We start from the raw sequence: 11,875 nt of genomic DNA on the forward strand, positions 1-11,875 counted from the left end.
TCGCGAGACGGATGACTGCGTGTTTGCTCTCCGCTTTCTTCCTTCGCGCGTAACTTGCTTGCGGAATATGTAATTGCAAAAATGTAGGCCTGATTGCTTACGCTGGATCAGAACAAATTTACGATGTTTAATAACTGGACAAACCACAACCGTCACGAAAGCGTGATTTCATACTGTTCCCAAGTGTGACATTAAAATGATTGTAGCAGACTGAAAAACAGATGAAAATTAGAATATGGATGTTGTCGTTACGAGTGCCTCGACAAAAAACCCAAGGATTGGAATCACAAACTCGCATAATAGAAGAACCAATATGGATATTGACGTTACCAGTGCCTCGACAAAAACCCCAACGATTAGAATCACAAACTCGCATGATAGAAGAAGCGATTTTGGTTGCGGAATAGATGCAGAAACAACGAACACAAATTCTCACATTGTCGCCATCCCGTAGGAATGACGAACAATTAACGCTGTTGTATTCGCTCAATCACTGTTCTTGCCATGAGAGTCCAGCGCATGGTCGAAATATTCGTTCCCAAGTACCAAGTCTCCTCCAACCAGCTGCGTTTCTGAAGAACTTTCCTAGCTCTGAACAGCAATCAGCGCACAAGGCGACGCATTAAGAAGAAAAGGTAAAAAAATATACGTGCAAAATAGACGGTACAAATGTAAATGATTTTTTTCACGTATTCTCAAAAGTGTTTGTGCATCGTTTCTACGTCCCCTTCTTGTGTGCATCAAAAGCTCGATATGAAGATGCTGATTTCTCATAAACAGTCTAAATATTTGTATCTATGAGAACATCCTTAAATTAACATCCAACATGGCTTCAGATGGGTTCCTTCAGGTTGTGCCTGCATATCAGTAGCGGCAGCCATGAACGCCTATGAACATGAACACTACATTGGTTGAATTAAAGAGTGCCAGACAAATGGAGCAGACTTCTTTTCACTTGCCGAGAACCATGAAACATCTTTATGCCTTCGCTTGCACAAGACATAGATCGTTTATTATTAAGGAGGTTGAGCTCTGACTCACTCAAGGCTGGTAAAGGTGCTCGGGCACCATGCATGTACCTTTTCGGTGTTGACTTGTTGCCTCTTGTAGCGGAAGTCAGTTATCGGTTCGGGCGATGCCAGTGTCGTGGTCTCGCTCTTGAATGCAACAGTGCCACAAGGAAATAATTATTTCGTGCTGCGCTAAAACAAGTTTCATGAATTGCTCTGATATGAGGTGAACAAAAAATTAAATTAAACGGTAATCATATTAGCAATATGACAGCAATATTATGACTATGGTATGGGAGTATCAATTGAAATAAATTGCTGTACACCCTAATGACGTGCAACAGCTAAATTATCAGTCTAAAGACAATGCATTGCAAGAAGTGCATTGAAGAAAGTTTCCTGTCTTAGAAGTCATACCACTCATGTACTACACCCTAAGTGGGGCAGTTGCGGTATTAATAAATAAATAAATAAATAAATAAATAAATAAATAAATAAATAAATAGCGTCACACCTCTGGGGAAACTGAGCGTATCTGGCTTATATATAACGCCATATTCATGAGTTCTCGAACACCTTGTTGGAATAGCTGTCAGTATTCTCGGGTAGGCGTCCCTCAACAGAGTATGCGCAGTCTACTTCTGCTAAATAAGATGGAGCGCACTCTACGGGACTCACAGAACACTCACAAAAAAGCTCTATTTGTCAGGCAAGCATTTTCTGCTGGATGTTTCACGCGGTCTCTTTGATCTTGAGACGTATTGAATTAAAGCGAAGTTTGATGTCGGCGATCTTTCAATGTATTTAGTTAGCTTCACCTGACTTAGCCAAATAACGAGAACCCCGCTGACTTGATTACTTACGAAGATTACTCCCAAGGCGAAGCCGACCGCCAGCACTGTTAGCAGGGCGACCACAATGGAAAGGACGAGTACGCTGCGACCCTCGGCGCTTCCCTTGTGGCCGCGGTGCTCTGCATCCAATGCGGCGGTGTCTCGGACCAATGCAGCTGAGCTGCTGAGCTCCAGTACGTAGACCGGCCTGTGGGGTGCAAGCGCCGAGCCAAAAGCAAGCAGCAGTGGGAGCATGCGCGTTGACGGTGCGTGGTACAGGTGAAGCAATCACAGCGTTCCACAGACCCTCCACTCCACTTTGTTCTTTCGGCGGTGCCCTTTTGCATGCAACCTTTGAAAACTCTCTTCATTGACGTTACCGTCCTTTGATGAAATTTGTACCAGTGGACCTTATCGAAGGTTCGTGTTGCCCGAGCGGCAGCGCCGATGTGTCTTCTGAACATCTCGTTTTTTTTTTCTACTTGCCGACACGCAACTTCCTACAGGGATATTGAATTGTGGAAGTTACCGTTCTTTCTCGTAGAAAGTGGTCGATGCGAATGAAATTTCATTGACAGTCATTGCCAATAATGTAGAAATTTCAACACAGACGAACCATTTGGTGACTTTATGCGCGACTAAGTGGTGCTAACGTTCATTTCGTGACGCCCAGTGGCAAAAAAAAAAAAGAAATTGATTTAATGTAGGGGTTTTACGCACCAAAACCACAGTATAATATTAGGCACATCATAGTGAAAAACTCCAGACTGATTTTGACTAAATTAAAATTTTGGTGGCAGGTATAACATTCACATCGTGTGTATACACTTTCTTCGTAACCGAACGCTTCGATGAGCACAGGCTTATAAGCACGCATTACAACAGCTATCTAGTACTCAAGCTATCGGTTTTCGAATCTCCTTTCGTGTCTCAGCAATTCTGCGTCGCTCAATTTCAGTTACAGAGATAACAAAAAGCCTAAGTACTTTTACTCGTGACGAAACGCGCCGATTCCACCCCTTCCTCACTCTCAGTCATGAAGGCGATAAATGTTCGGGCTAATACTTTATGGGCTTAACATTGTTTATGATCTTAATATTGGTTGAAAGTACGACCGCCATTCCGCAACACTTCCCTTCTTAAAGGTCAGTTCGCGTGTCTGTGGACTTTGTGCACTCAGATTCAGATTTCTTAAGTAACACAAAGCTGGAACTGACCCGTCATCGCTGGCCCGTCGTTGCTCTTTACGACGCCAGAAGCGAGGCAACGGCATTACTGAGGCTGTTTGTGTTGCTGTTGACTTCTAAATCTCGTAGGTACCCACAAGGGCGCATTTCCTATGGGTAGCCGCAGAAACTGCCACGAAATTTTCTTGCAAACTCGTTGGTAAATAGTAGCAATAATTAAAAAAATAGGAAACGCAAATTAAATAATTCAAATCTCAATAAGCAGCTTTCCGATGGGGCCGCGAAAGAAAAAAATTATATCATCATAGTAAAAATAAAGAAGTAAGATGCTTTTCTTCCGTAAGCAATCTGAGCAACCCTTCTTTTGGTGATAATGATAATGACACTCAAACAGTACGCACTGGGGTATGACCCATGATTGGAGCGGTTGTAAAAAACAAATTTCGAATAATAAATATAAATATCAAGCAAGAAACTAGGTACCGCACAAGAAGAGAAAACTGTGTGAGCTAGAATACATTCATGACGTATCAGTGCTACAGACAGACACAGAGGGAAGAAATGCTTGTGTTCTTCCCTTCCATTTCGTCTGTACGTGTTTGTTAGGCTGGCAGAACATCAGAAGGTAGTAAACAACTGCATAGGAAATGATGGAGCTTCACTCTCACAAATAAATGTCTAATCCCGCACAAATAAACGTCCATTCATTTTACGCGCTGACCCACTACAAACAATTGCGTTCCTTTTTTGGCACTCTGAGAGATGAAAGTGAATTATGAAACGTAGGGAACCTTAAGGCACACTTTTTTATCCAGGTACTCTACGCTGGGAAAGGGAAAACAGCGAATGAAAGAGGAGCACGACGCGAAGCGATGACGACAGGGGGAAGATGCAAAACGCGTAGCCTGCAAGTCAACTCATCCACTAGATTCCAAACCGTCTCTGGTTAAAAAGCCAAGTAACGCCTTGACGGCCTTAAAGCAACATCCCCAGCGACACAACAGGCACAATATAACCTTGGATAATGCTGCCATACTCGCATTTCACTGCAGGAGCTGTTAACTTTAAGGCGAAAGCCTTAGCTGCCTTTGTTGGCGAAACTGCGCCGTGACGAAAAATGGCCGATGCCGCAGAGTGAAAAACGTCAACAAATGCTCCAATTGACGTCTCATTTCTCAGGGAGGTTTCTGTAAACAAAGTAAATTTAGTGTCCTCGAAAAGAAAACTTGGTACATCTCCGTCTGAGAATCATATGAGAATGAGCTATACTATCAGCCTAAACGAGACACCTGCACAGATGCTCTGTTAGTGAAGTACGGCATTTCTTTTGCACTCTTTTGACTCGGAACTTGCTACTTCGGTTTGCGTCTTAGTGAATGCCATCGTGAGAAGTTCTGAATTCAGCCAAATTAAACAATAAGGAGTTTTGTTTTAATCATGGTTCTTCAGTGTATTTGTTACAAGCGTGCCTTACTTATTTTACCGTTTGTTGAACTTAGCCTGGCTATTGCCTTGACCCTGTAAGTTGTGCAGAGAAAACAGGAATTCCTTCTTGATGGTTGCATTGGCGAGGCTCTCCAAGTGAAAAGGCCGGTGCCATCTTGCAAGTGGCGTTGCAGGCTGGCTAAATGCTGGCACAGGCTGCCTCGCCAATTGAGTCATGATGACTTCAGTGCCCTGAAAAAACAACGCTGTAATTCCGGCCATGACTACCCTAAAGTTCTAGTTTCTGTTCCTGGCACCTATTTTTGCTGCTCAAATATAACCTTACCGTGTTCTTTGAAGAGTGCAACTGTTCGTTGATGCCGAAGCTTTAATAAATCAGGCAGTGCCAAAGAGTCACTCTTCTTCGACAGCTTTGCTTTTTTTTTTTTTGCAGAGGGGAGCGCAGAAGCGTCGCGGAAAAAGGAGACGTGGACAGGAAAGACGCTGACTTACAACTAAGTATATCTTCAGAGACAAACTACCAGGAACGATATTGCGCATGCGCTGTCAGCTTTTTGCTCAACACTTCCGCGCTCCCCTTTGCAAAAATAATGTCAAGCCAACTAGCCCAACAGCTTCCTATTCTAAAACTTTGCTTGTGGCACGGCAGAGATTTCACTGGTTGCTGCAAGAGGCACAGCGGGCAGCTGCAATCACGACGAACATGGGAAAGCATGTAATTTTGGTTGTACTGTTATCATATTGTTACGTAGGAAGACACCGAGGAAAAGCTATTTACAAGTATATTTACAAGGCAATACGCCGCAGTTGACCAAGAGGCAACAGCCCGTGCTAGCCTCCAATCGTCGTTTTCGTCTTCACACTGCTGGCCTTTCGTGATCGCGCATATTGTGCCGTAGCAATATGATGCGAACAAACCTTTTCAATAGTTGCATCCAAACATAAATTAAGCAGATCCCACGCACTAAGGAAAAAAAATGTTATGAAATGCGTTTCACTGGCAGGTCTTCCTAGCAACATTTGGGATTACGGAAAGCACTCCAATGTGGACCAATGTGTTTATGCTATATGAACATTTATTTATATGCTTTACGCAAGCACGTGTGCATGTGTGTGTGTGATGACGGCAGCAAGGTGATGACGACGGCGACATTTAGAGCACAGCTCTTAAGCGCCCGTTCCTGTGTTAAGCGTCGACGTCACTCTTTGGCGTAACGGAAAGGACGAGGACATTGAAGGATGAAAGAGGGAACGCAGAGCCCAGCGGCGGATGAATGACGGCGATAGCGAAAAGAAAAGCGGAGGAGGAGCTTACGGCGAAATGCCTGAGAAAAAAATGGTACTGCCGCGCAAGACGTTTTTTGCGGCGACGATTGCTACAAGATGGCGCCAGAGTAGCGCGCGTCGTTTGTTCACCGATGACGCCACCGATACGATCTACGAAAACAAAGCGTTGCATGATCGGTGGCCTGTCTGCGGCGGCTGTTGTGAATCGGGCCCACGTGTCACTGACGCGTCACCCACGCGCTGCCTCTCGCTATGTCCCGCTTAGCGAAGCATTCGCGCCACACTTCGCTCCGTTTGCAAAGTGCCCCACGTGACAGATTGCCCACGTCAGCCAATACATCGCTAAATGAAAACACGTTTAGAGTTGCGTTCAAGTTTCGCATTAGGGAGTATCGTAAAAGTTGGTGATTGTTTTACTTCGCTCTTTGGACGCCAGTCTGTGAAATATTGATTGTTTGCTCCCCAATTAGTATCGGGACTAGGATAGAAAAAGCAAACATAGAATCTGACATGGTCAGCGACTCCATGTTATGCCATCACATGTACTTATGAATATTTCATGTGATTCACTTACTTATAATATATACATATATATGTATATATATATATACCTTACAGGCCCCTACGGATATTTTGTAAGGGAGGAGAGCACAATCAATTATTAAACATATTGACTAATAAAAGTAGACATGTGAATATTGTACAATAAGTAGAGGGTAGGAAATGTGCTACTTTACACTAATGTAGTATTACAATAAATACAAAGAACAAACTGAATGCGGTTGAATGCGACAGCTCATTCAACAATCAAAATTTCACACAGCGCAATATAATCAGTAGAATTATAGAGCGAGCAGGAAATACTTAGTTCATACAGAAACAGTATTTAACCAGTAGTTGCACCTTAATAGCCGGAAAGGCAATTCCAAAAATAATGTGTTAGGTAATGGAAAGATTTTTGAAAAATTTGTTGGTAAAAGAAGCCAGAAATTTTCTAGGTCGCCCTCATAAGCTACAGTGTTAGAGAGGTTCCAAGGGCGAATGCCTCTTGGAAGAGAGTAGTAGTTAAATGAACGAGTCTTCGTGTAGATGCACATGAAGGGGAGCCATTTGTACAACCATTGTGACCTGTAATGAGGAGCTTCAAGAGGCAGAACTGACGGCATTGTGTTGTAGGCGCATTTATGAAATAATTAAGAATGTAATGTCATTACAAAAGTTGTATATGTACGTATATACATTTTTGTATATGTACGTATATACATTTTTGTATATGTATGTATACAAGGATACGATTTCGTGTATGTACACCTACAAACATCATTCACTTCGCCTTCTATTTATGCCTGTTCGAACTGCACTGTTTCCTTACTGTGGTTTATAAGCACACACAGCACACCATTAAGAACACAGCACTTAACGACTTCAGCTCAATTCGGGAAATGTTCGGCTGCTACCAAGAGAATCGAGGCTGTTTTGTTTTTTTTTGAGTGAATGAATGAATGCTTATTTCTTCTTGAGTACAACTTCAAGAAAGGTGCAGGGGCAAAAGGCGCACAGCGCCTGACAGGGGCCCCTGTAGCCGCAATATACGCATGTATTATACATTATTTAGTGGTAGTTCATTGGCAGTTAGCGGACACACATAACGTTACATATTTTAACACATTGAACACGAGTTTACGCAAACTGAGAACAGAATTGACGAAATTATTGGGTTACAGTTGGTTTACTTATATAGCCGGTGAAATAATAAAATGTTCCCCTCTTCCCCCTCTTCCCCTTTCCTCTCCCGGTCCACAAGCAATAAAGTACAGGTTATACATGTAAATTACCATAGTTCGCTAAAGTGCAGTATATAACCGCGAACATGTATGTATCCACGTCAAACAGAAAAAAGAAAGAAGGCGGCTTATAATATATTTGTGTTGCAACAATCACTCTCTCAAACACTGTGTTAGTAACAATTCCTTCACATTGTTTTGAAGACGTTTCTAATCATACTGAAATCAATGTTATCTTCTAGCTTATTTAGGATTGTTAATGCTTCGTACCTGGTTGCTTGTTTACCATAATTCGTCCTGGTGGTTAGGGTCCGTTTTCTTTTTAGTCTCACATCGTAAGGAACTTCATCAATGTTTTCGTCTATATATAGTGCATTTTTGTATATATACTCTAGTAGTTTAAAATCGTAAACGTCATTAGCTTTAAGCATTCGGTATTTAAAAAATAATGGTAATGTGCTTAGTTCATGATATGGTCCCTGATAGTTTTCATAAATACGCAATATTTTCTTTTGTAGAATAATGAGCCTGTTGTAGTTAGTTTTTGTTGTGGTACCCTATACCAATATGCCGTACGATAATCTGGAGTAGAACAGTGAAGTATATAAGCTTTGTTTCAGCCAGATAGGTATTAAGTGTGCAATTTTATACAAGCATCCAACAGATGAGGAGAGTTCGATAGCTAAATTATTAATGTGTACATTCCATGAAAGGTGCTCTTGGAACCAAACACCAAGAAACTTTTGCTCCTTAGCCCTGGTTATCTGTTGCCCTTCAAAAGTTAAAGCTATTTCCCTACTTAGTGGTTTGCTAAGTGCAAGAAATATTATGTACTTTGTTTTCGCTGTGTTAAGCCACAGCCTATTTTCCCGGAGCCAGGCCGCGAGGGACGCAAGGTAGGTGTTGGCCCTTCTTTCTAAATCGGTTAGATCTGTGGACTTAAAAAAGATATTAGTATCATCGGCATACATAATAAGTTCAGGAGAGTTAGGTATAGTTACAATGTCATTAATGTTAACAAGAAATAAAAACGGTCCTAATATTGACTCCTGTGGAACTCCTTGTGTTAACTTTAGCTGTGATGATGTGGTGTCGTTTATTTGCACGATTTCATAGCGGTCACTAAAGTAGTTTTTAACGAGCTCTAGTTCAACTCCCCGCGCACCATATCTAGACAGTTTGTGCAGTAGGATATCGTATTTTATTGAGTCAAATGCTTTCTTTAAGTCGAGAAATAAACCAAGTGTTAACTTTTTACTGTCAATGTTTGTAAGTATGCTATCTTTAATACAGCACAACGCTACTTCACTTGATCTATTTTCTTGAAATCCATATTGGCTACTAGACAAGATTTTGTGTTTGTCAAAAAAAAATCAGCCTTTGGTTCATCACACTTTCAAATATTTTGCACAAAATTGGAAGCACCGATATCGGTCGGTAATTCGACAAATTATTTCTGTCACCTCCTTTAAATATAGCTCTTACTCGTGCTATCTTAAGTCTATGTAGGAAAACACCGGTTGTTAGCATGAGATTAATAATGTGAGCAATTATTCCCGAAACAAGGTGAGATATTTGTTTTAATTCCTTAAAGCCAATTTCGTAAATTCCAGGGGCGACGTTACTTTTCAGCAGCCTTATGGACGCTTCTACTTCGGTAGGAGATGTTGGTTGCATGAATATTGTTTCTGCTAATATTCTAATATTCTAATAGCTGTAATATTAGTCTCACAATCAGTGGCGTTAGGCTATTCATAACATCCTGCATTTATGAAATTGGCATTCATTGAGTTAGCCAGATCCTCACCACAAGTAGTTCTACCATTTATAGTCATTTCTTTTATATCACCAAACTGTTTCTTTCTATTAGTTAATGCATTTACCATTTCCCACACCTTCTTAGGGTTGTCATAAATGTTCTTAAATTTTGCTGTGTAGTAATTATTTTTAGCTTTTCCTAAATCATTGTTCAGAGAATTTCGGAATTTTTTGTATCTACAAAACACTTCAGGATCCCGGCAACTGAGGAACTCGTGGCATAATTTATTCTTATCCTTTATACGTTGATATACACTTTTGTTTATCCAAGGTTTTCTGTATTTTTTTATTTCTACGCACCACGATTTTCTTGAGTGGAAATACTTTGTCAAAACAGCTATAGACCATGCGAAAAAACATATCATATGCAATGTCGAAATCGCTCTGCTCTAATATAACGCTCCAGTCATGCCCTTGAACTAAGTTAACGAATACCTCGCGTGAACTATCATTTAGGTTTCGTAGAAATGATACCTGCTCCTCAGCCTTATTTTCATATCGAGCAGTTAGTAGAAAGAGTGGCAGATGGTCGCTAATATCGGAAGAAAAAACACCCGGTTTTATATAATCTGCGCTGAGGTTTGTTATACAGACATCCAATAACGTAGCACTGTGTGTTGTGATTATTGTGGGTATATCTATATAATTTGGACAGGCGTACGTTGACAACAGGGTCGTAAATTCTCTAGAATACGGGTCTGAGGATTTCAGGCGAATATTTATGTTGCCCATAATGACAAATGTGCCCCTATTGAAAGCATTGTCACATAACAGCGCCGCAAAGAAATTAAGAAAATTTTCTTTTTTTTTTCCTAGGGGTGGCCTATAGACAACTACTGTTAGTATCTTGCCAACACGTAAGGCTAAGTAAGCATTCCACATCGCCAGTCATGACGGATAGGTGAGGCAGCTTCTCACGTGTAAGTGTGTCCTTAGAATATTTAGCAAGGCCCCCTCCCTTCCTTACGCTACGGCCCAAACGCTCAGAATGGTACCCAGGTAGACACAGTACTTCATTTCCGTGAATCCAAGTCTCTGAGAACATTAGCACGTCAAATGATACAGTACAGGAGCCTAGAAAGGGGGCGATGTCATCAACTTTATTGTTGATGCTTCTGCTATTGATATGCAGAAAGGAAAAATTGTTTTTGGAGAGAGAGAATTAGAATTAAAAGCCTCAATAGTGCAATAATTTATCTCATCTTCTAGCACGGCAATGACAAAATGAGGGCCAAAAATGTTCAGAAGATTCTACGCTCGAAAGTAAGCCACTATGAATGCGCAGCCGTATCAGCGCATACCTTACTCTGATCTGCTTGCGTGGCGACACGGATTACAGGCGAGCCTTCATCTTTTCTTGCCAAAATTTTCCCGTCGTTTGTCCACACAAATTTCCAGTTTGCAGCTTTATATTGTTTTTTGTATTGCGGTTGAAAGCAGCGCCAAAGTGGACTGCCTCTCGTCGTCACTGACTTGAATTGAAAAAGAAGTCGGTGTCGCTGTTCAGCTGGCCTTTAGGCATACATCTGCATATTTCACTAGTATGTAAAAACTTCCTTTGCTCACAATATCTGAATTTTCTCAATTTCTTGCTCTGCTTTGCTAAAGGCCTAATTACTATTACTTCTTGTTGTGTTCTTTGTTCCTGTTTCCATGTACATAAATATAGCATATAAACAGATATAATATAGGCGTACACATATATTATTGTTTCAGCTGCCTGACCTTGAGCGCCCATTCATTAAAGGGACACTAAAGGTTACTATTAAGTGAACGTGGACTTCTGAAATACCATCCCAGAAACCTCGAAACGCTTGTTTCATGCCAAGAAGAGACTTATTTTAAGAGAAAATGCGTTCTGAAGCGTCCGCGTACCTCTAGCGCAGTTCAAATCGCCCGCCCTCCGATCGAGGAGTACTGACATTATGGTCTCATAGTGACGTTGCGCCATCGGTGAGTAGGACGGCGTCCGCAGACGGCGCTACGACTTTTCTGCACAAAACGCAAACGCGCGGCCAGAAACAGAACCAAGACAGAGCCTACAGCAGAGCCAAAGCGGGAGTAGGGTGGCTAGCGGAAGGAGAAACGCGCGACCATAAGCTGGTACTTTATTCTATGACGCAAACTTCGACGCTCGTCGCAATGGACCCTGACAACGACAGATTGGCTCGCGATGCTGGGCTGAACTTCAGCGATTTGAGCACTGACGAGAGCGACCTGCTGCTGAGGGCTCGCGCTGCCGGCGTCGTTGCGTACTACGACGGCGGCCTCGACACCGGCTCTCCGAAGCGGGAAAGCAGCGAGGGCTTCCCACGACATCACAAGCACATGGCATATCTCACTGCTTATTCGAAATGAAACTTTCGCGAGCCAGCAGAACCCGCACAGCACGACGCGATAACGAAACTACTGAAACTCAAAAGCGTGGGCGGCGCAGAGTCGAGCGCGCGGAGTCGAGCGAAAACGAAACCTTTCGACCACCATACTACAGAAGGGTAGCGTCAAAATGT

The sequence above is a fragment of the Dermacentor variabilis genome, chromosome 3 (genome assembly GCF_050947875.1).
Source record: "Dermacentor variabilis isolate Ectoservices chromosome 3, ASM5094787v1, whole genome shotgun sequence".
Lineage (NCBI taxonomy): Eukaryota > Metazoa > Arthropoda > Arachnida > Ixodida > Ixodidae > Dermacentor > Dermacentor variabilis.